Source organism: Coptis chinensis, chromosome 5, assembly GCF_015680905.1.
Source record: "Coptis chinensis isolate HL-2020 chromosome 5, ASM1568090v1, whole genome shotgun sequence".
NCBI classification, from domain to species: Eukaryota; Viridiplantae; Streptophyta; class Magnoliopsida; order Ranunculales; family Ranunculaceae; genus Coptis; species Coptis chinensis.
In genome coordinates, this window is record NC_141460.1 from 43,373,400 (window position 1) to 43,397,896 (window position 24,497).

A 24,497-nucleotide genomic window follows, 5' to 3' on the forward strand; every position below is an offset into this window, starting at 1 on the left:
TTTACAGTCATGATTAAAATTAAAAATAACATCTTCTAGGAGAAAATTTTTTAACGGTCTAACTATTTTTGAAAAATCTTTTATGAAATGTCTGTAGAAACCTGTAGGGCCTAAAAAGGCCCTAATGTCACGGATAGTCCATGGTAAAGGCAGAGACGCTATCTTATCTAATTTAGCTTTGTCTACTTCTATGCCATCCTTAGATGTAATATCACCTAATACTATGTCTCTTGTAACCATAAAATGACATTTTTCCCAATTTAAGACTAAGTTCTTTTCCTGACACCGTTTCAAAACTTTAGCAAGATTTGAAAGAAAATCTTCAATGGAATGACCATGAATGGAAAAATCATCCATAAACACTTCCATGAATTTCTCCACCATGTCACTAAAAATATACAGCATACAATGCTGAAAAGTACCAGGTACATTACAAAGGCCGAAGGGCATTCGTTTGAATGCATACGTACCGAAGGGACATGTGAATGTAGTCTTCTCTTGGTCGTCAGGGTTAATAACAATCTGAAAGTAGCTTGAGTAGCCATCTAAAAAACATTAATAAGCATGTCCGGCTAGACGTTCAAGCATTGAGCCTATAAAAGGTAAAGGAAAATGGTCTTTACGTGTCATGGCATTTAGCTTCTTATAATTAATACAAATCTGCCACGTTATAGGAACTCGGGTGGAAACTAACTCTCCATTGGCATTACGGATGACTGTAACACCTGATTTCTTAGGGACTACAAGAACTAGGCTCACCCATTCACTATTTAAGATATGGTATATAATGCCAGCATCGAGTAACCTCAAAACTTCTGCTCTCACTACCTCTTTCATGGCAGGGTTCAAACAACATTGTGGCTCACGAGAGGTTTTCGCATTACCCTCAAAATGTATGCGATGTTTGCATACACTAGGGTCAATACCCTTAATTTTGTCTAGAAACCAACCAATCATAGAACAATGTTCACGAATAACCGTAATCAAATTTGCCTCTTCAGTAGCAAATAACTGAGATGATATGATAATCGGATGAGTGCCATCCAGATCTAGATGAATATATTTTAACTCAGCGGGAAGAGGCTTAAGCTCAGGGGTGGGAGGAGTGGGAATGAGGGATTCAGGAGGGTCTTCCTCCTTAACAATGCATATTTGTTTGGGAATGAGTTCTTCAAACTTAGGAGCTAGATCTATTGAGGGGTCATTGATAATAAGCTAAAAATTGAATATAATTCTACTCTGAATAGATAATGAATATCAAACGAGAGTAAAACTATTTCTTTTACGTAACAGTTCTTTATCAAAGATTTCTACTCTCGATACTATTGAAGTAGAGTTGGAATAGAAGATTCGTTCCACTCCTAGTTCTTTAGCATTCAAAGTTTTTTATGACTATCAATCCTACCAATGTCAATGAGAGTTTTACGAAGGGATTATACTACGATGTGAATTCTAAGAACAAGATACTAACTATAATGATTCAACTACGAAATGCTACGGAATACTAAGGTTTGAATCTAGAATAAGAATTAGGGGGGAATTGAATCCAACTTAATAAACTAGCATAGATTGTTGTAATCCAATTCTTACGTTCTTACGGTAAGAATTGGTCGTTCTAATCCCTAATTATACATGGCATCTCTACCAATTCATAACTAGCATGTGAGGAAGTCCAACCCATTCTCATGGCGAATCAACGACCTTCTAGAGTGGAATAGACTCTTACAACGATTCTACACTACACAATCAAGTTTTCATCAAGGCTTCATCAAACCCCTCTAATGGAGGTTTAGCCTTGATTCATCAAACTATCATTTCCATATGAAATTGAATAAGACATAATATAAATATTCTAACTTTATTAAATTCAACTAAACAATAATTGAAATCTAAATTAACAACTAAGAAATCATTAACAAACAAGAATTGAAATTAGATCTAAGCAATTTTAAATAACAAAATCGAAATTATCAAGAACTAACTATTTTATTTATCTAATGAATGATAAACAATTATTCAAATAACTAATCTAAAATAAGGTATGAAAAAACTAATTAATTAACTAATGAAAATTCTCAAAACAAGATCTAGATTATTCTCTAATGGGTACCTTCTATCCTAACCTAATTGATACTTCAGAGCTAAGTCTTGTGTGTGGAAATGGAGGAGACCAGATCCACATTTTCGTGCATGGGCTGAGGGTCCATGTTTTGGGCCGGAAAATCGAGCCCTAAGCCCAATTTCTTCAGTTTACAAGGCCCTTTTCAGCTGACTTTGACTTCAATAAGCTTTTCATCCACTTATCCTCCTCTGATTGGGTCAAAGTTTGGACCATTGGAAAGATCTTTCCGAGCCGATAGTTTTGACATAAGGTACGCCCAATTCTGATGCCTGAGTCCAAAGATACGGTCTTCGGGAGTTCTGCTGACTTTTGTGTGTTGTTTCTTCCCGCGTTAACTCTGACTTTTCAGCGTCTGACCGAGCTTTACAAAGGTTTTTTCTCCTTGAATCTTGGCTTTTAATCACAGAACTTCTTAGCAACCAACCCTTGCTCCTTTATATCACCAAAGTGGCACATTTCTGCACATAATTGACTTCAATGCCTAAAATACATAAAAGCACGTAATTAGCATTAACTCTTATTTATTACTCGCATAATTGGTCTAAAAGTATTATTGTTAAGGGGTTAAAACTACAGTTTTAGGCTCTTATCAAACCACCCCAAAACAGCATTTTGCTTGTCCTCAAGCAAATATGAGAAATTAGCATAAGTGACCAAAAATGGAGGTCTAACTAATCTCGTTTCGACGAGTGTGATTGCATTGACCATATACAACAAGGCCTTAAACCACTACTTAATTCCATAGTGGACGAAGTTATAGCCTCGCGGAGAGTTTTTTCAAGTGAAGGTACTCACAAACTTCATCTATACTACAACGACTCAGAAATAAAACTATTGTTTCCTTATATATGTCTCAATTATCTATATATCTCACTAGCAATGAATACAGAATAATCAAGTCAAAACCTAATCTAATATATACATAATAATCAATCATCTACGAATAAACATATTGTCACACCCCAAATTTCCAGAAAATTAAAAATAGGGAATTATCCACACCCTATTCCATCTTGAAAATCCAGGATGAAACAAAACCCTAATAACCCATTAACAACCATGATATTAAAATATGAGATCAAATTAAAACCAAACGAACAACTCTTAATGTACAAATTCAAGAATTTACTAAACCACTCTATTACATCTGTTTCAAATCAAAACTTTATACTTCATAAAACTTATACCAGTAAGACTCCAAGAGCGAATCCCAATCAAGCGTCTTCATCCGCTGCATTCCACCATCTATTTCCCAAGAATACACCCACGTTGCAAAACAAAGGAAACATGGGTCAGCAAATTGAATTTGCTGATAATAGTAGACTAACAACAAAATATATATAATAATCTTTCAAATTAATAAATATAACATTACCAACCATTTCAACTTGGAAGATAATATAGTTTCGTTTTCCAAAACGGCGTGTAGTTTCTTCCCAAGTAAGATTCCACCTTCAATATACAAATTCCAAGAATCTTATATAACAGTATTCATCATTCCCACTTTCCAAAATAACTCACAACATAAATACCACTTACATTCCATTTATTAAATGCACATAGGATAATCTAATTAAATATGAGTTTGGTATACTTTACCTTTTAGCCAACACGTCGTCTTAGGGTAGGATATTGATAAGAGCCCAAAACTGTAGTTTTAACCCTTTAACAGTCATACTTTTGGACCAATTATGTGAGTAATAATTAAGAGTTAACACAGATTACGTATTTTTATGCATTTCAGGCTTCAAAGTCCATTATGTGCAGAAATGTGCCACTTTAGTGAGATAAAGGAGAAAAGATCGGTTACTAAGGAGTTCCGTGATTAAAGGTCAAGATTCAAGAAGATAAAGCCTTCCTAAAGCCCGGTCAAAAGCTGAAAAGTCGACACGGGCTGAAACAGCACACAAGTCAGCAGAACTTCCGAAAGTCGTATCTTTGGACTCAGACCTCGGAATTGGGCCTACCTTATGTCAAAACGACCGGCTCGGAGAGAGCTTTCCAATGGTCTAAGCCTTGACCCAATCAGAAGGAGCAGAAGTGGACGAAAAGTCTGTGGAAGCCAACTGCAGCTGAAGAGGCCTTTTTGGACTGAAAGAATTGGGTTTTGGGCCTGATTCTCTGGCCCAAAACATGGCTCCAAGCCCATGCACGATTTTTGGATCTGAAAGTATAAAAACAAAAGTTTAGCTCTTTGTTAATGGTAGCTAGTTAGACCTAAAATAATATAGATAATTCTAGATCTGTTTTCATTAATTTAATTAAACTTTAGTTCCATTTTCAATTATTGTTTTAGATTAAGTCTTTGAATCATTGTTCTTGATTGATTAGATAAATAAAATAGTTGTTTTTTCAATTTCGAATTGTGTTATTTCAATTTATAGATCTGATTTTAATTCTTGTTGATTATCATTCCGTAGTTTAAATAGATTGAACCATTGTTAGTTAATTTAGTTAAGTTAGAATTTTAATATGATGTGTAGTTATAATGAAATGGGAAATGATGGTTTGATGACTAAAGGCTAAAACCTCCATTAGAGGGGTTGATGAAGCCTTGATGAAAACTTAGTGGTATAGTGTAGAAACATTGTAGAATCTATTCCAATCTAGAAGGTCGGATTCGGCCATGAGAATGGGTGGATGACCTCACATGCTAGTTAGTACTTTCGGTAGAAATGCCATGAACACTAGGGATTAGAACTCGAATTTCTTGCCGTAAGAACTAAAAAAATCGAGATACAAGAATCTATGTTAGGCTATTAAGTTGGATTCGAGGTGGATTCAATTCCCCTCTAATCCTTTATCTAGATTCAAGCACAATCATATTTCCATAGCATTCGTAGTTAAATTCAAGTAATCAAATTCAGTAAGTATCGTAGTATATCACCTTCGTAAAGCTCTCATTGACTTAAAACCAACTAATTAGATTAGAAAACATTCCATGCTAAAGCACTAGGAGTGGAACGAACTTCCTACTCCACTATATCTCATAGACTTGAGAGTAGAGAAAACTTTGATAAATATAAGCATCTTAAGATTAGTTTAGTTTACTTACGTTTTGAGTTCATCGTTCATTTCGTAGGTAGACTATTAATTTTACATTTTATCAAATGACGCCGCTGCCATCTTAGTTGCACTTTAGCATTGTTTTCATAGTAGAATTAGTCATTTTTAAGTCCCATTAAACCCACCCACCCTTGTTTGATTCATACTGTGGTTATTCGTTTCAGCGTTGAAAAAATTCCGGGAAAAATTACACGGAGCTCGATCGCTTATAAGAGGCTACCGCTCTATAGTTTTGACTTTGAGCCGAGCCGCCGCCTCTCTTCCCGAAGCGACCGCTCTAACTTACTGGACTTCGAGCGCGACCAGCCCTCTTAAAAGCGCCCACCACCATCGCAGCTTGACTAGGAGCGACCGCTTCTCCGGCGCATGCGCGCTTTAAGCAAAATTTTGCGGATTTCTACAGGTTTGTTTCGAACTTCGATTTTTTAAGTTTTTCAGTGTTCTAACTTGTTATTTACACTGAACACTCGTAAACAAGACGTTATTCATAAGCAAAGCTAGGACGCTTTCAGGTATTCCTTTCTTCCATACCTCGCATCTCCAGTTAGAGGTTCATACTAATATATCAAGATTGCTTGGGTTGTTTTCGTGTTTAGACTTAGACTTGCATGAGATTAAGGTCTGGTCCGAGAAAAACACCGAACGTAAATAACCATCAACAAACAAACATATCGAGTATACCAATCATAACACCTCTAACTACTATTCCACCAACCATACCTGACATAATGGGTGAAGAAAGAGAGACTCCTCTCTCCGACTTCTACAAAGCTTTGAGCAAGAGTAGCCCTAAATCTTGCATCGTTTCTAGTAGACCAATTGGGGATTTTTGAAATCCCCAAACATATTTAATTTGTTACCCGTTTTCCATGGTTTAGGCCATGAAAAACCTTACCAACACACGTAGGATTGAACAAGTCCTTACAACATTCCATCATCCTACGGTTGGTGCGGAACAAATTAAACCGAGGGTATTTCCCTTCACCTTAGCCGATAAGGCGGCGTCTTGGTTAATCGCCCAAACGCTTAACTCGTGGACTCGTGGGCTAAACTTATTCAACTATTTATGGAACATTTTACCCACCCTAAAGACGGATGAAATGCTTTCCAAGATTCATTTCTTCCCACGTAACCCTCATGAATCATTTTCTCGAGGCTTGGAATTGTTTCACCGACCGCTAATAGAGTGTCCACACCATAACCTAGCAAAAGACGCGTTAGTTCGTGCCTTTTTCAAAGGACTTCAACATCACCATAAAGAAGTCCTTGACATAATGAATGGGGTAGTTTCCTAAGTAAAGGAGCCTCAGAGGCTTATAAATTTTAGAAGAACAAACTAAACACAATAACAATTGGGGGAGTGATGATATCCCCCGCTCGCTAGTTCTTCTTCAACAGCTTAAGGCCGGTATGTTTGAGATGAAACCCGAATCTTAACTTAAAAATTTAATCGAATCTCTAACTAAAAAGTAGAGGCTATTTCTATTCAACAAAAGCCTATTCCCGCCATGAATGTCAACTCCAACCCATGTAATTTCTGTTTGAGTCCCGAAAGCACCCCGACTCTATTGTCCTCTCGCCTATGAACAACAACAATTAGAGCAAGATAATGTTTGCTCCATTAATAACTATCCTATTCCTAATGCCCCATGGAGACAACATCCCAACTTTAGTTGGCTAAACAATCAACAAGTTACAACCCGGGCTTTAATAACCAAAATGTTAGGCAAACAAACAATTATAATCAAGCTCAACCTAGGAAGGACGGGACAAGGTCGGGAAATTATAATAATTATAACAACGGTTTAAACCACGACAAGGTGTAGCACAAGGTCAGAATAATTATAATAGTTATAATACCAATAGAGGTATCGTTAGGTTAACAATAGTAACTATCAAAACCCACCCATAAATAATCAACGTGAGATAGTTCCAACCGCACCACCTGACTACTACTACTACACCTACACAACCGAACCGTGATCGACGCCATTATACAGGTTACCCAACAACTTTTCCAATCAATGACTCAATCAAACCAACAGATATTACAATCCATAAATCAGGGCATACAACAGTTAGTCCAAGAGAAAGCCCAACCAAAAGGCGTGTTTCCAGGACAAGCGATACCAAACCCTAAAACAACAAACACAGCCTTTGAGGTAAACGGTAATACTAGTACGGACACGACAATAGTAGGTGACCTGAATGCCATCACCACCCTTCGCTCTGGAAAGGTGGTTGATAACAAAGTAACTATGCCTATAGTTACCCCATCAGTATTCCCTACACCGGATATCGAACTAGATACCGAAATAGAAACTGAAGAACCTACCACTGTAGAGGTACCAGTTAAACCACAACCTAAGAAATAGAAAGCCAAGGTTACACATCAAGTCGAGCCATACGCTAAATATAGAGCTTAAACCACCGCTCCCTAAAAAAATTAGCCATGCTAACCAGGGATACCAACTTCGAGGAGATTAGGAACGTTTTCAAAAATCTAACGATAAACCTTCCTTTTCTCGAAGCTATTAAAAAGCTACCTAATCACGCTAAGTTTCTAAAAGAGTTGTGCACTACTAGGCGTAAGACCAACATACCTAAAGACGCTTTTTCAACTTAACAATTCCCAACTTTATCCTAAAAATAATGGAATTGTTAAGTACAAGGACCCCGGTCGCCCCATCAGAAAATGCACCTTAGGAGATTCCCACACGACGACCGCTTTATTAGACCTCGGGGCGAAGTGTTAACTTACTCCCCGTGATTACTTGTATAAACAAATAGGTCTACAGGAAATGCAACCTACAAAAATAACGTTGCAATTAGTGGACAGGTCTATTAAGTATCCTAAGGGTGTAGTGGAAAACGTGCTTGTTAAGGTTCAGGATTTCTATTATCCTGCTGATTTTGTTATCCTCGATACAGAAGTCGCTAATGACTCTGTATCGATCATCTTAGGGCGCCCCTTTTTAGCAACTACCAACGCACTTATTAATTGCTGCGATGGTAAGATGTCCTTATCTTTTGGCCATCTCACAGTTGAGGTAAATGTTTTTAAAATGATGAAACAATTACCAGATTCGTCTATAGATGGGGAGGTTAGCATGATCGAGAGTTTAGCTCAAGATTATTTTAACAACACGTTTCCTGAAAACAATATATACAAATTCTTTTCTTTTGGAAAGTCAGATTTTGTAAATGACTCCTACTTAAAGGAAGTCAACACCATCCTTGAGTCCACACAAGTTGTAGACCCTACGGTTGCTCCTTATACTGAGTATGAAAACTTGCTACCTAAGCAAGTATTCATTATGCAAAATGAGGATCCCGATTTAAACATCTATTGATTTTCCTTCCACCCCCTGCTTAAACCCCCCCCAGAGTTAAAATATATATACAACTTGATCCGGATGGTAATCATCCGTAATTATATCTTTCTCGTTATCTAAGGATGAAGAGACACGTTTAATCCGGGTGATTAGGGAACATCGGTCCGCGATTGGTTGGTCCCTAGTCGACATTAAGGAATTGACCCTAATGTTTGCACTCATCGTGATCCATTTGGAGGATAACGCCAAGACTTTCGCGAACCTCGCCGCCGCTTTGACCCCCGCCATGAAAGAGGTGGTTAAGGAAGAAGTCTTACGACACTCGACGCGGTATCATATACCCAATCTCTGATAGCGAATGGGTCAGCCCCATTCATGTAGTTCCTAAGAAATCAGGAGTTACCATGGTTCATAACGGAAAGGGTGACTATGTTGTCACACAAGGTCCTATGAAATGGAGGATCTCAGATTGATTACGATGTTTAAATGCTATGACACGAAAGGATCACTTTCCTTTACCTTTTATAGATCAAATGCTCGAACGCCTAGCTGGTCATGCTTTTTATTGTTTTCTGGATGGCTACTCAGGCTATTTTCAGATTATTATTGATATTGATGACCAAGAAAAGACTACCTTCACATGTCCCTTTGGAACGTATGCCTATAAACAAATGCCTTTTGGCCTCTGTAATGCTCCTGGAACCTTCCAACGGTGTATGCTTCATATATTTAGTGACATGGTAGAGCACTTTATGAAAGTTTTCATGGATGATTTTTCTATCTATGGAGACTCCTTCACAGACTGTTTCTCTAACCTGTCTAAGGTTTTGACAAGGTGTGAAGAAAAGAGTCTCGTTTTAAACTGGGAAAAGTGTCATTTCATGGTGAAAAAGGGCATAGTACTAGGTCACATTGTATCTAGTGATGGCATCAAGCAGATAAGGCCAAACTAGATAAGATAGCTTAATTCTACCTAAAACCACGGATCGTCCATGATATTAGAGCCTTTCTAGGCCATGCAGGTTTTATAGGCGATTTATTAAAGACTTCTAAAAAAATAGCTAGGCCTTTAACTAATCTGCTTTTGAAAGATGCAATCTTTGATTTTAATTTTAACCGTAGCAGGCTTTTGAAACTTTAAAAGTCGCTCTAACCTCTCGCACCAATTATACAAACTCCGATTGGTCTAAACCTTCGAACTCATGTGTGATGCTAGTGATTATGCGGTTGGTGCGATCTTGGGACAAAAACTAGATAATAAGTCCACTGTCATTTATTATGCAAGTAAAACATTAAACGATGCTCAACTAAATTATTCAACTACTGAAAAAGAATTCTTAGCCGCCATTTATGCTTTAGATAAGTTTCATTCCTTATTTGGTTGGTTCTAAAACTTTAGTTTACATGGACCATGCAAACTTTAAGTACCTTCTTGCAAAGAAGGATATTAAGCGAGATTAATCCAATGGATCCTTCTCCCGCAAGAGTTCACATTAGAAATAAAGGACAAAAAGAGGGTCGAAAACGAGTTGCCTAACCACTTATCTAGACTCACAAACGATGATCGATCGATTCTCGAGTCCATACTGGGACTCTTTTCCCCGATGAGCATCTCAGATGCCATTTTTTCAAGACCATGGTATCCGACATTGTAAATTATCTAGCGGCTGATGTTATGCCTTATAATTGGTCAAGGAATGAACGTAAAAGTTTTTGGCCGAGTTAAGTTATACTTTGGGATGAGCCCTACCTTTTAAGTATCAGGCGGATCGATTATTCGTCGTTGTATTCCCGGTGGGAATATAATGAAGTTCTATCGTTCTGCCATGACAAAGAGTGTGGTGGCCATTTTAGTGGGATGAAAACAGCCGCTAAAGTTCTTCAATGTGGATTTTATTGGCCTACCCTTTTTAAGGATGCCCAAGTGCATTGCAAGACGTGTATTCGTTGCCAACAACTTGGGTGAATTACGAAATGTAATATGATGCCATTAAATCCAATCTGGATCGTAGAAATTTTCGACGTTTGGGGCATTGATTTCATGGGTCCTTTCCCGGTTTCCCACGGTTTTATTTATATTCTTGTTGCCGTGGACTACGTGTCAAAATGGATAGAGGCCCTAGCTTGCCGTAGCAATAACCATAAGACCGTTGTATTTTTATCAAAGAATATATTTTTCTCATCGGGTTTGGCATTCCTAAAGCCATCATTAGTGATGGTGGAACACATTTTGCAACAGAGTTGTTGCATCCCTAGTGAAAAAGTATGGAGTTACACACAAAGTAGCAACTCCTTATCATCCACAAACTAGCGGACAAGTAGAAGTTTCTAATAGGGAAATCAAAAAGATTTTAGAAACAATCAGAAACCCCGATAGGAAAGACTGGTCAAACCGTCTATCGGATGCCTTATGGGCATGATAGAACTGCTTTCAAAACTCCTATAGGTATGTCTCCCTTTAGACTTGTATTTGGGAAACCATGTCATTTGCCCGTTGAATTAGAGCACCGTGCTCGTGGGCTATAAAAAGCCTTAACTTCAATATTGATGAGGCAGGTGTCAAACGCAAGTTGCAATTGAATGAGCTTGAAGAAACCGTGAGCGATTCGCACGATCTCGAAGGATTATAAAGCTAACATGAAACGGTTCATGATAAGCATATCTTGCGAAAGAGTTTGTGGTCGGTCAAAAGGTTTTGCTTTTACAACTCCCGCCTACATGTTTTCCTGTGCAAACTAAAACCCGTTGGTCCGCCCTTTTCTAGTTATCAAGTCACCCCTTACGGGCAATCACCTTGGTAAATCCAAATGACAACAGTACCTTTCAAGTTAATGGTCAACGGTTAAAACATTTTCACTTAACTTCGGCCCCCTCGATGTAGAGGAAGTCCTTTTATAGGACCTCGCCTATGAGGATCGACCCTTGTCATTTGGTGTACTTACTTTCATTTCCATATACCGATAAGTACACCATTCAGGTAACCGGCCCTCCCTATGGAGTGTGTGGTTGTAAGTACCGGATCCTAAGTCCACAGTTCACATAATTCACGTTTTTCCACTTTTGCATGTTTTCTCGGTTTTGAGTCATGTTCCTCTATGGAGTGAATTATGTATTTATTGTTTTTCGTGTTTCTTATAATAAACAAATAAAATTAAAATTAAAATTTTAAAATCATAGAAATAGCAATCCAACAAGTCTTGGGAATCGACTTTTAAACGACCTGACGTTGTAAACAAATTTTGTGTTTAAAAATTTGTTTGGGGGTGGGCAGTCGATCTTTCCATCGGGATTGCTCAAACTTTCCATTGGTTTTGTTTAGGCCCATTAGTTCAATTGGGTTGACGTAATCTAAACTTAGATTTCCTTCGTTCACATAACTTACGTCACACACGCACTTCGAGGCGTTCTTCAACCCTCTTATACGTCACCCATGGTTGGAATTAAGTGTTTTATGGATCATTGGATTGGAAATTCTCTACTGATCATTTCCATAACTCATTCGCCAAAATCGGCCAAGAACGGCGGCAAATTGAGTTTGAAATTGCGCGAAAAATCAGAAAATTTCGCAATTCAAACTGGGCTTGGGCCCAAACCGCACGCATGTTGCGCGTCTCCTTCCTTCCCAGAAAAAACCCACAATTCCCTTCTTTCCCTTTCAATACCGCCGGTTACCAATTTTAAATCAAACTTGGAAAACCAAAATAAAAAAAAATATATATATATAGAGAAAGGGAAGAAAACCTAACTACACCTACAACAAGGAAATCAAATCCACCTTAAATCTTCTCTAAACAATCATCACCACCAACCCAACTTCGAAAAACACCCACCAATTATAGTTTCAACCAACGCCACCAACGCCGTTTTAGTAGTTTTCTTCAAACTCGCCTCCCCCACAGTCTACAAACCATTAGTAGTCTAAGAAATTTCAATGGCGCTACGACGTAGAATTTTGCCGAAAACGTTTTTCCTTCCGGTTTAGCCATTTTATGATGCGGAGATGCTCAAGAGACATTGGAACGGACTGTGGTACTCAACTGAGGAGTTCTACCACTATGATTTGGTAGAACAGTTTTATAAAAAGCGCGAATTGGAAGGGGATAGGATTTTCATAAAGTTAGGAGGAACGCGGAGAGAAGTAACGGTGACGGTTGTTAGTCAAACTATTAGGAATTACGCTTTGAAAGCAACCTAGTAACGACAATTCGGGAACCCCAAAGATACCGGAGTTCCCGCTTTGATGAAGGATACCGTCGTGGAGGGTGAATACAATCCGACATCCCCTATCCGCCCGACCACCATTTCGAGAACCAATCAACCGGGTGTAGCTCAAGTAGATTGGTAGGAACGCCCCCTCGAAAGACAAAGTCGGTGATATCGCCTGCAATGTCTACGCGTTCTCTCGGATTTTGCAAACAAAGAAGTATAATTTCTGCATCCTTGATTTAATGTTTAATGTGATTCGAGGAGTGGGGAAGAGTTTAGCGTCTCTTCCCGTATTGATCACTAAGATCATGCTCTCCTTTAGAGCTATCGCAAGATCTGCTCCTATTAAGATCAAATTGCATTCTAATGCAAGTATCTATAATGGATTGCATCCAAGAGACTTGGCCGTTGTCGAAGAAAAAATGGATGAGTCAGAGGATGAAAGGGAAGATATGACATGGATGGATGAAGATGCATTAGAGAAGTGTAATTCTAATGTAGAACGCATGCAAGTGTTGCAAACTGCCTTGCGGTGCGTTTATGGTATTTGTGGAGATATCCGAAATAGATAGATAGTAGTTCAAAAGAAGCAAGGGAACCTTCAGAGGAGATTTGAAATGCTCGAAGGGGGGTTCTGGACGATATCTTGTCTAACATGGAGACTATCCACCAGCAACAACAAACCCAGTATGCAGTACTCGGTACTGAGATGGAAGCCCAGTGCTTGTTCCGAATAGAGATGCCACGACGCATGCCACCCGTGGAGGACTTTGTTTCAGCCGAGTCCGACAGGCATGAGCGTCGTCGCCGAAGGACAGATGGTCCAAGCCATTCTCCATCCCAGAGCCAATCTCCATCTCAGGGTTCATCATCATCACAAAACTAGGTGCTCACCCCAGTTGGAGTTAGCTGTTATTTTATAATTTCGTTTTATTAGAAGGATTTTAATTCAGTAGTTAAATTTAAATAGTAATGTGTTTATTTAATGTTGTTTGGATTTATATTTTATTTTATTTTTAATATAATGGGTTATTTTCGAGTACTGCTTGTTTTATCATTTATCCCACCTTCCCGACTTGGTTGGGGGTGGAAATATTTAGACCGAGCATAAGTCGTTATATGATCATATATATGTTACGTTGTCTTGGAGGAAAGGTTGATAATTTGGCCGATATCGGCATATCTATGACTTGTGTGGTGGTAGCATGAAATCTAGGAGAGTTTAGAAGTTACTATTCTAAATCCAGTATGAAAGATACCAGGATTTTTAGGAAATCATGAAAATGGCTTGTTTCCGTTTTCGGTTTTGGGAATTTTCCTATTTCCGGAAATTGCCTTCAAACAAATAGGGAACTTCCCGATTCGTTTTGGAAGCTCATAACCTATTTAAACTCCCTTCTTTCTACATAACAAACCACAATACATTCCACCATCATCCCGCACCATCCACTCCAAGTTTTACTTTCTTTTTCATCTAAACTCCGGGTTCGGGCCTTACGAAAGCACGCTTTCCTTTACTTTTTTGAAGAATTTTTTGTCGAGCGCGACCGCCCCTCTCATACCGTGAGCCGGACCCTCCTCATCTACTGGACCTAGAAGCGACCAGCGCCCATAACTCTGTAATCGATTTACACAAGAGCGCATCAGCTTTCTACACGGCCTGCCTGGTCGGGTTTCGTGGAACGTGGAAATTTCCAATTTTCGACGGTCATTCCAGGATTTTTGTGGAACTGTTCAAAGAGTTATTGTGATGACATCTCCTATAGTCATACCGAACAGTCTTTCGAAGATGTGTTGGGCACCGGAGACCTATGGACACCGGTTCCGGCTACGAGGATCCCCGCGAGTTAGGATGGCGCCATCTATCGGTAAGTGATGACGAGTCATATTCACCACAACTTATCGCTTATTTCTATGACCACGTTAAATTCTATTGTAATCGATGGAGATCAAGAATTCTCCGTCGTGAGAGTCGATGACACGACACATGAATTCAATAAAAATTTGGTCACCTTAGTTTTAGGAATACCAATACCGATCCTGTTCACACATGGGCATATATGACTCGATAATGCATATCTTTATGATTATACATATTTCCATGATTATTATGGGGAGGGTATTTCGAAAGTAATGGACTGTGGGCTTATATATAGCATTGCCCTTGGTAGCCTTTCCTTAAACGTAGGCACCACCATGTTATTTATCCCGATGAATATTTTGGGGAATGGCGGTTTATACGCAAAACAAGATCGGCTGGTGACATTTTCCTCGCTTTAATGAGGGACGCCGCCACTATGACATTCCCCGAAGTTTTGGTCAAGTAGTCTTAAGAGAGCCCAAACCATGAGGCGTAAGTATCTTCTTATGCCTATGTTGGTAACCCGCATCGTGAAGTTGTTTACCCGTGATTCGCGGCACAATTCACAGATTGGAAAAGGGTTGAAGTCATGAGACCCACCAATAGTGGTGGTTAATCATTGCGAATAATGACTTTCTTTGGGATGGCGGTGCGGCCTCATTTGGTCGCCCCGTACATCCCATCAGACATAATAACACTTAACAGGTTAGCATTAGTAGATGATAAATGGCGGCAAGCTTGGCAAGTTATAATGGACTGGCAGGATGCGAAGGAACCTCATCTTGTTAACGAGGAGGAGGATGCATAAGCGGGAGATATGGTAAGTTTTTAGTTTCAGTTAGTGTCTGCTTATGTCCCAAGCAATTTAATTCTGTTAACCCCATAATGGGTGGAACTCTTATAGAGTTGCGTCAGTTTTTTATTTTCTATATTAGTATGTTCTAACCTTGTTTTGCAGATGTCCAGAATTTCACGCGTTTCCATGGTATTTTTCCTACCCTCTTTATTTACAATACTTTGAGGACAAAGCATGATTCTTGTTGGGGGCATAGAAACACGTGTAATTAAGGCATCTGTTAGAATATAGATATGTATAATATGCATTTGTTTTCTAGTTAAAATTTTTAAAATTCAAAAATATAAAAAAATAAGTTATGTTATACACTTAGGAATATTGGTATTGTTTTCTTCTCTATGCTCTTAACAATCTAGAAGTCTCAACGTAGCTTTTGCATCGTAATAATTGCTAGAACTTAGGTTAATATATAGGTAATAATCTTTGCATCTATCTATAAATATATTACATGAGTATCTATGATTGTTAGCAAGAAAGTTTTCAAATCTAGGCTAGAGTACTTATTCTACAAATCCTCGTGAGAATATAGCCTAAAAAAGCCTTATATGAGCGTAAAACATTTGAGAAATGAAACAAGGAAGAAGTAAAATCCGGATAGAGATATCACACGCCCACTTGCTTGATCACTATGCCATATCCTAAGCGAAAATTTAGGCCCTCTTTGGATCGATATAGCCAGAAATTCAAACCTATGAATTATTTTCCGCTAGTAAGCCCCTTAGCCTTTCTTTAGCCTTCCATAAACCACAATTCCTTTACCCCTGTTACAAAAACAAAAACAAAATAGAAAAAAATAAATCAACCTACCCAATTTAGAATAAGTCCGAGAATAGAATGAGTGAAGAAAGAAGAAGAGAAAACCCGTGGTAAACAAAAAATCAGTTAGTTGCTTTCGTAAAAGAAGTTTCCATCCAAGGAAAAGAAAAAAAATATATATAGAAATAAATAAAAACTCCAAAAATAGAAGAAAAGGGAGTCAAAAGCCAAAGAAAAGAAAAAGAAAAATATAGCTAAGGATGGAAACAAAGTATAGAAGCAAAAAAAAATAACAAGGTTTTCTCTAAGTTACATAATATGAAGACTCTATTATCTCAGACTTGTCCTTTTGAATATCCATTTCCTTCCTTCTTAAACCATCTCCTAATCCCCGCAACACCTAATAAAGACCTCTAGCTCAATTAGGATTAGGTTAGTGTGATAGTAAGTGGCAGATGTGTTTGATCGACCCCGGCTTTCTTGTTGTCATTGAGATTGTAAGGTAAAGTGTGCCCACTACATTAATCGGAGTAGCTTAAAACTTGAGTGGAAAAATCAGAGTGGTTTTGTCTTGACATTTATGTGAGGACCTACTTAAGGATGCTATTCGAGTTTTTCAGAAACTTAACCTGCTAGGCATTTCATAGTATTACTCATAGTATATATATTTGTATCATAGATGATTGATTATTATGCATATATTAGCTTAGGTTTTTTACTTGGTTATTCTTATTCATTTCCTAGTGAGATGTATAGATAGTTGGGACATGAATGAGGAAACAATAGTTTTATTTCTTAGTCGTTGTAGTATAGTTGAAGTTTGTGAGTACCTTCACTGGAAAACTCTCACGAGGCTATACTATGGAATTCCTAGTGGTTTAAGGCCTTATTGCATAGGGTCAATGCAATCGCACTCAGCGAAACGAGAGTAGATAGAACTCCATTTTTGGTCACTTATTTTAATTTCTCATCTTTGCTTGAGGACAAGCAAAATGCTGTTTTGGGGTGGTCTGATAAGAGCCCAAAACTGTAGTTTTAACCCTTTAACAGTCATACTTTTGGACCAATTATGTGAGTAATAATTAAGAGTTAACACTGATTACGTGTTTTTATGCATTTCAGGCTTTAAAGTCTATTATGTGCAGAAATGTGCCACTTTAGTAAGATAAAGGAGAAAAGGTCGGTTACTAAGGAGTTCCGTGATTAAAGGCCAAGATTCAAGAAGATAAAGCCTTCTTAAAGTCCGGTCAAAAGGTAAAAAGTCGACACGGGCTGAAACAGCACACAAGTCATCAGAACTTCCGAAAGCCGTATCTTTGGACTCAGACCTCGGAATTGGGCCTACCTTATGTCAAAACGACCGGCTCGGAAAGAGCTTTCCAATGGTCTAAGCCTTGACCCAATCAGAGGAGCAGAAGTGGACGAAAAGTCTGTGGAAGCCAACTGCAGCTGAAGAGGCCTTTTTGGACTGAAAGAATTGGGTTTTGGGCCTGATTCTCTGGCCCAAAACATGGCTCCAAGCCCATGCACGATTTTTGGATTTGAAAGTATAAAAACAAAAGTTTAGCTCTTTGTTAATGGTAGCTAGTTAGACCTAAAATAATATAGATAATTCTAGATCTGTTTTCATTAATTTAATTAAGCTTTAGTTCCATTTTCAATTCTTGTTTTAGATTAAGTCTTTGAATCATTGTTCTTTTTTTATTAGATAAATAAAATAGTTGTTTTCTCAATTTCGAATTGTGTTATTTCAATTTATAGATCTGATTTTAATTCTTGTTGATTATCATTCCGTAGTTTAAATAGATTGAACCATTGTTAGTTAATTTAGTTAAGTTAGAATTTTAATATGATGTGTAGTTATAATGAAATGGGAAATGATGGTTTGATGACTAAAGGCTAAAACCTCCATTAGAGGGGTTGATGAAGCCTTGATGAAAACTTAGTGGTATAGTGTAGAAACATTGTAGAATCTATTCCAATCTAGAAGGTCGTGATTCGCCATGAGAATGGGTGGACGACCTCACATGCTAGTTAGTACTCGGTAGAAATGCCATGAACACTAAGGATTAGAACTCAAATTTCTTGCCATAAGAACGAAAAAATCGAGATACAAGAATCTATGTTAGGCTATTAAGTTGGATTCGAGGTGGATTCAATTCCCCTCTAATCCTTTATCTAGATTCAAGCACAATCATATTTCCATAGCATCCGTAGTTAAATTCAAGTAATAAAATTCAGTAAGTATCGTAGTATATCACCTTCGTAAAGCTCTCATTGACTTAAAACCGACTAATTAGATTAGAAAACATTCCATGCTAGAGCACTAGGAGTGGAACGAACATCCTACTCCACTATATCTCATAGACTTGAGAGTAGAGAAAACTTTGATAAATATAAGCATCTTAAGATTAGTTTAGTTTACTTACGTTTTGAGTTCATCGTTCATTTCGTAGGTAGACTATTAATTTTACATTTTATCAGATATTTACGTCCCTGCAGAAAAGATTAATAGATTCTACCCTCCTACAAAACAGAGTTAGACATCACAATAAAATGATTTATCTCAGTCAGTCAAATTTCCATTCATAACCAAACCTCATTTAAGACATTGAAGTCTAATTAATACAACATAGTTCGTCCCGTATATTTGGGGAATACTACTTACCATACCACCTATATCAAGGGTAGTCATTCACGTGACATCATTACGTCATAAAGTTTCCAACTACATAACTATATATCTCAGACTATTACAAGTCATTAATGCTTTCATAATAACATATAATTCCACAATCACAGAAAAGATCATAAGCATTCAATAATATTATTCCCAGTCACACTTCACATCCATAACCTCACACAAACCACCGCTATATTTCTTTGTAAGAAAGCATATACATCATAATACATAAATATTCATAGGCAATAACTCACTCATACGTAAAATCAATATTTCACTTTGCTTATTAATTATCTTGTTGACTCATTTATAAACAAACTCAACCCAACCTTTAGTTCCTACTCCACGATTTACACTCTACACATTTGCCAAATCACATATACACGTGTGCCTCTCTCCCACCGAGTATCACTATATCACAGCCATCTCTGGGCTTTCCATACACATAATCACAGTCGCTTTGGCCATAAAATCTCAGGTCATTCATGGCACATTCAATGAATATCTTGGGTCATTCCCGCCACATTCAAGGAATACCCACCATAACACTAACGGGCCATTCATGGCACATTCAATGAATGCCCTGAGTCATTCCCGCCACATTCAAGGAATACCCAAACCTACATTCCCATACATTCAAGGAATACGACCAACCCGCAAGGTGAATACCTTAGTTCCTCTCTAGGGCAGTCCAAACTATTGGGTCATTCATGGAACATTCAATGAATACCCGAGTCATTCATGGCACATTCAATGAATACCCATCTATCACATGACATCAAAGTCATAATATCTCATTACCAAATCCTGAGGCGTGGAGAGTTCTAAAGATGTGGGCGACATATTAAAATATTATTATTATTTATAATTATACTAGGATTACTCATGTCAAAACAGACCATACATGCAGAGAGTTATTTTGGCACGTCAAGGCAAGTCAAGCACTTAAATATCATTGAATGTAAACAGACTTATAATTAAACAAATACAATTTACATAACCACACTCATATACACAATATCGTAAACAAATAGTTCATTAGCCCAAATTCAAGTCCACACACACTAATATCTAAAACAGATCCACATATACTAAAGTCTATATTCATATACAACTTCTATCTCACACATATAAATTTATGTAGTATCAAAATAATAGTAATTTCTAACATAATCACATAGTTATCACACAAACTAATATATATATTATAGATATAGTGTAGTGTAGTAGATGCACTTTTGCTCAAAGCTGCCTACGTATCCAAATCTTTCAAGATTGGAATCAAGCCTTCGAGTTCTTACTAGCCACATAGTCAATGTATAGTTTTTCCTACATTCATCCAAATGACATGTAACTTAAATATTTAGAAACTAGGGTATGTAGACATACTTTTTCATGTAGAACTCGAAGTCCCAACCTCAGCCCATCTAGAAGAAAACTTAAGTTGAAAATGGTAAAAATCCTAATTTTTCAACAAACTAGATTTCTGACGGACTATCTTCTGAATGGCACACCTCATTCCATAGGTACCCAAACGCTACAAGGATTTTTGCTTTGAAAAGAAGACTCTCAGAAATTACTCTTTCATGTTTTACAAAAATACTAACTCTCACTATAACTATATGAAAACTGGACCCGAACATAGTGCGCAGAAACGGAATTCTGACGCACTGTTTTCTGTCAACCAAACTTCCCGACATCATAGTTGTCTTTATAGACCTAGAAATGCGTCGAGTCTAATTGGGTTGGAAATAAGACTCAGAAAACTCACTCTTTTATGTTTTGGCGAGAGTTTGAATCGGAACCTAACTATGTGAAAAAGTGGTTCAAAAACAGGCACAGATTCGGATTTCTGTAGTCAGAAAATTCTGACATATTAACTTCCGAACACCGTAACCATATCCACAAACCTCAGAATGCAACGACGTCAATCGGGTTGAAAAGCAGACTTCCAGACCTTACTTTTTCGTGTTTTCTAAAAAAACTAGTTCACATTCTAACTAAACCAAAATTGAGCTCGAAGTCAGACCAGCGCTAACCTTTCTTAAAATTTCAGCAAATCTATTCTTACCTTCAATAATTGTTTTCACATCAGCTATAGCTATACCAAACTTTTACATACTCATAAGAATCAAAGATTCAAATATATATTAAGGGCTTCCAAATAATCAATGCCCTACAGACCACCAACGACAATATAAGCAAACCCATATATACCAGAGTGTAGAAACATGTCAGACCAGAAGTAAAACTATACTCACATGTAATCAATTCCTTGGATCTATACGGACACAATTTTTCTTGGATTTTTTAACTGTTTTGTACTTTTGTAGAATCTATATTTTGACAGTCCATTTATGTCAGAGAGCATTTAAACTATAACCAAAAATAGTGACTCCATGAAGAAGGAATTGAATAAGGAATTGAATTGCTTGATAAAAAATTATTGTCTGTAAACACATAACTAGAATAAACAATTATTGAATTGAATTGAATTGAATTGAATAAGTCTGTAAACACATAACTAGAATAAACAATTATTGTCCATCAACTGTATATATAAAGTTAGTCTACTCACTCGTGATACGCTCCTGTTGCCAGTAAATCCCCCAGCAAGAAACATCCATTTCTTCTTTGAGTAAAACTCTTTCTCTCTCCACTCAAGCATTCTCCCCCAGTAAACACTCATTTTCCTTTTCTCTCGTACGTCTCTCTCTGTTCTTCTTTTTTTTTTTCCTTTTTTTAAAAACCAGAAAAACCAACAAAAAGGAGAGTTCGGTTGTAACTAAACCCTTCTTACTCTCCCATGTTTTTATCTTATCTTATTTTATTTTTATCCTTTTCTTTTCTTTTTAATATTATTATATTTTTTTTAAACCCTAATAAATAGGAAAACTAAAGAAAATAAACGGGGTGTTATACATATATACAATGAGTAATACTATGAGATGAACTAGCAGGTCCGTTTCTGAAAACTTAGAATAACGTCCTTAAGTAGGTCCTCACATAAATGTCAAGACAAAAACCACTCTGATTTTTCTGCTCAAGTTGTGTTACTCCAGTCAATCTCAATGACACACAAGGAAGCCGGAGTCGATCAAACACATCTGCCACTTACTATCACACTAACCTATTCCTAATTGAGCTAGAGATCTTTATTAGGTGTCAAGGGATTAGGAGATGGTTTAAGAAGGAAGGAAATGGATATTCAAAAAGGACAAGTCTGAGATAATAGAGGCTTCATATTATGTAACTAGAGAAACCCTTGTTCTTTACTTTTGCTTTTACACTTTGTTTCCATCCATAGCCATATTTTTTTTTCTTTGGCTTTTGACTCCTTGATTCTATTTTTGGAGTTCTAACTCTTTATTTTCTTTTATTTTTTTTTGGATGGAAACTTACTTTTCTCATCTGAAGCGACTAACAAATTCTTTGATTTCAAAGGTCTTTCTCTTTTCTATTCTTCATCTCTATTCTCAAACTTATTCAAAGAATTGGGTAGGTTGATTTTTTTTTTATTTTGTTTTATTTTGTAACAGGGTAAAGGATTTGTGGTTTATGAAAAGCTCGAAGGAGGGGCTTAATACCCATAGGATGTAGAATGGAATGGAGTTGTTAAAACTAGCGGAAAATAATTCATAGGTTTGAATTTTTGGCTATATCGATCCAAAGAGGGCATAAATTCTCGCTTAGGATATGATATAGTAATCAAGCAAGTGGCCGTGTGATTTCTCTATCCGGATTTTACTTCTCCCTTGTGTCACTTCTCAAATATTCACTCATATAAGGCTTTAGGCTATATTCTCACAGAATTTGTAGAATAAGTACTCTAGCTTAGATTTCAGAAACTTACTATCAACAATCATAGATACACATGTAACATATTTATAGATAGATGCAAGGATTATTACCTACATATTAGCCTAAGTTTCTAAAAACTATTCTAATACAAAAGCTACGTGAGACTTCTAGATTATTGAGAGCATAGAGAAAGAAAACAATACCAATATTCCTAAGTGTATAGCATACTTTTTATTTATATTTTTAAAATTTTTGAATTTTTTTAACTAGAAAAAAAGTGTATATTATACATATCTATATCCTAACAGATGCCTTAATTACACGTGCTTCTATGCCCCCCACAAACAAGAAGCATACTTTGTCCTCAAAGTATTTAAATAAATAAAATAGAGAAATACCATGGAAACACGTGAAATTCTGGAACATCTGCAACACAAGGTTAAACATATTAATATAGAAAAGAAAAACTGATGCAACTCTATAAGAGTTCCACCCATTATGGGGTTATTGAGAAATAATTTGCTTGGGACATAAGCAAACACTAACTGAAATAAAAACTAACCTTAACTCCCGTTTAATCATTTTCCTCCTCATCCTTAATAAAGAAATGAGGTTCCTTCGCATCCTACCACGCCATGGTAATTTGCCAAGCTTCACACCACTTATCGTCTACTATAGCTAACCTGTCAAGCGCCACTTGGTCGGATGGGGTGTAAGACACAACTTGATGAGGTTGTATCCTCCACCCTTGCCAAGTCATTGCACGGAACAATCGAATAATATAATTGGTGGGTCTAACAATGTCGACCCCAACCCAATCCGTGAAACGGGCACAAAAAATAGGGAAGAAACATAGCATTATACAGCAAATTAAAATAGGCATTAGAACGTACTCATGCCTCTTGCTATGGGCTCGGGCTAAACTAGACATTCTGGGGAATATCATAGAGTGTACGTCCCCCAGCTAAAGCAAGGAAAATATCACAAGTTTTGTCATTCACAGAAGAATAACGCCATTCCCCTCTAATGTTTAGCATGATCCAAAACATAACAGTGCCCACGTTCATAGACAGGCTAACAAGGGCGACGTTAGAATCCCCTTGGTCCTCTATCCTAAAGATTCCTGCCCCGTAATGCTCATGCAAATCATCATAGTTATACATGTACATATTATCTACCAAATAGGCCCATGAGTCTTGTATTTCGGCTGGCATAGCAAGTCCAAGCACAAAGGCTGGCAAGAACCTAGAAATTTCCATTGGTTCATCCCCGATGGTGATAGAGAACACTTGTTCTCCATCTGGTCTATCAAATAACTTACAATTATCATAAAAATAAGATGTAAGTGCGGCAGAATAGAGTTCATTAGGACTTACCAATAGTGGCTCCCAGCCTACTAGAATGATCACTTCGCGAAACCACGCACCATAGGTGTCACTTTGGAACAAATCTTCCAAAGACTGTTCCGATATGATACGAGGGAATGTCATCCCCAATAAACTTACTGGAATAGCTGCAAAAGATCCTGGAACAACCCACAAAAAATCGGATTTTTTTTTCATGCCCACGGGGTCAGGGCGTGGGGTGCGCTCAACCTATGCCTGAGATAGGTGCGGGGTGCGCTCCAAAGAATTTCGAGTTCTAGGCACTTGGGCGCAGGGCGCGCTCACTTTTTGCCTGGGATGGGCGCGGGTCACGCTCAAGATGAAAATTGGAATTCTAGTGTTTTGGGCGCAGGTTGCGATCAGCTCTGGGCTTGGTAGGGCGCACGTCGTGCTCTGATGAAATTCTGACTGACAATGCCTATGGTG